Genomic DNA, 2,416 nt, shown 5'->3' on the forward strand with positions numbered 1-2,416 from the left:
GGGGTTTTGGCGCGTGGATGCTGGTGTTTGAATTTTAGGTTTTATCAGCAGAAGAAAAGGACTGTTTTATTATGCCACTTTTGCTGTGGCTTTTTGTATAAATAAAACACTTGAACTTGAGTGCTTCACGGTTTGGGTCTTTGAGTTGTTTGCTCCCCCTTGTGTCAACGACTGAGTGTGGAGCCATACTGGCCACAAGTGCTACTTTTTTTTTTTTTTTTTACCTCTTCTGTGTGCGGGTAAGGCGAGCGGCGATCAGTCAAGTTAGTAAAGCAAAAAACACTTGAATAAGTGTGGTTTTTATACTGGAATAAAATATTGTTTACAAGTCGGAAATCACGAGTCTCAGTCGAGTCTTCAGGCTTGCTCATCATGTAACCTGTGTTATCAAGCTGGATTGTCCTTTTCCAGGTTTTAGAGTGAAGCTCTAGTACCAGCTCACTGAATCTCGTCATACAGCAGTCATGAACTGACCAGCTTCATCCATCTCCACTCCACCACCAGTTTCAGGCCTGGGGGGAAACATTCCTGCTCCTACTCCTGTTCATGCATATCAAAGCAAAATAATTCAACCCTAATGTTTCCTGCTGAGGTCTGAGCGCCAAAAGCTAATGTAAATGTATAAATAAAACTCTTCTAATCATATTTCTATTTGTGAGTTTTTCAGATTGAATTTTTAGCTTCAGTTTCAGTATCGAGATAATGAACAGACAGTCTCTCCAGATAGTCTATATGTCTTTTAAGCTGTATTGAAATTGCTTTTTTTCTGTTACTTTATCTCCTATTTTATTGGTTCTTTACTTTCTAACAGCAATAACCTCCACCTCAGAAAGGAAGAACCTTAAAGAAATTAAATTTTAGCCAGTAAGGAGGCAGTGGGTCTGACATCTAATGATGAAGGGATGAATACTGAATGATTCAACTAAAAAAGTTCATTAGAAGTGTAAATAGATGCACAAAAACCACAAAAAAACAACACTAACCGCAAAATTTATTTTACTGGTTACTGGTTACACACAGTGGTAAAAGTGCACAGTATAGCTCTTGAATGTGATGTTATGTCATTAATTCATTAATTAATTTCATGCTCTTAGTTAAGAGATGAACAATAGAAGAAAATTTTCTGGCAGTTCCTTAATAGATAAGCATTTGCTTTATTACTAACCACCAGATGTGATGCTCTCATATAACAATTGATACTGACTAGTTACTTTGGCCAAAGAGGTTATGTTTTTAGATTACTTTTGTACCGGAGGTGAGCTGGTACAAACTACTAAGCTATTAATTTTGCTGACGTTCCATCACTAGTCCATGTTTCTATTGCTTAAATTCCTGAAATAGTTGACATGATTTTTTACTTTTTATTGTTTCAAGCAAAAAACAAAACAAAACAAAAAATAAAATACTAAGGTAATTTCTTTAAAATAACAAAACTTTATACAACAATCAATACAGTTACTAATCATAAATTACTGTAAAGAATTTTTTAAACTCCCACTAATACAGAACACGGTCAAAACATATGACCTAAACTGCTCTAATCTCATAGATCTAAATTTAAATTCCACCCTCACTGACGGGTGGAGTCAATGCAAAGCTTAATCATTTCCAGATCTATTTATTTGACTGTGACAAACAGACAGAGACAGAAATCACACTGAGACAAGATGGACTACAGATCAGGGCTGCTGTTTTCTATCATCTGCTTTACAGGTGAAAATTACTGACAGAGCATCAGTCTGCTTTTGTGAAATTATTTCCTAACAAAAATTATGTTTCTCAAATATATATTAATTTACAGGTGTTTACTGTCAAGGTCTGACAGAATAGAATCTGAACCAGTGGTTAAAAGACCAGGAGAGTCTCATAGACTGACCTGTACAGCCTGTGGATTCACATTCAGCAGCCACAACATGGATTGGATCAGACAGGCTCCTGGGAAGGGACTGGAATGGGTTGCTGAGATCAGGAATGATGGTGCTATCGCATGGTATTCTCAGTCAGTCCAAGGCCGGTTCACCATCTCCAGAGACAAAAGCAAACAGCAGGTGTATCTGCAGATGAACAGCCTGAGAACAGAAGATTCTGCTCTATATTATTGTGCTCGACAGACACAGTGACTGAAGTCAGTTCAGCAGCTGTACAAAAACCTCAAACTCTAATCTATTGTTCTGAATTTTACCTTTTTTATATGAGAAATAATTTCACTAAACATTTTTCCAATGTTTTCTTTCTGTCTGATCCTAAATAGTTTGAGTAGAAGCAACTTGTATTCCACATTAAAATTCTGAAATTAGGAACACCGTGTGTTTAAATGAAGTAATGATAAGCTAAAGTATTACAAGAAATTATTTTGTTCCAACTTTTTGGCCTCCGTGCCTTTTTTATGAAATATTCTTTAAAGAGTTGAGATTGT

The sequence above is a fragment of the Cyprinodon variegatus genome, unplaced genomic scaffold (assembly GCF_000732505.1).
Source record: "Cyprinodon variegatus isolate N-32 unplaced genomic scaffold, C_variegatus-1.0 Scaffold185, whole genome shotgun sequence".
NCBI classification, from domain to species: Eukaryota; Metazoa; Chordata; class Actinopteri; order Cyprinodontiformes; family Cyprinodontidae; genus Cyprinodon; species Cyprinodon variegatus.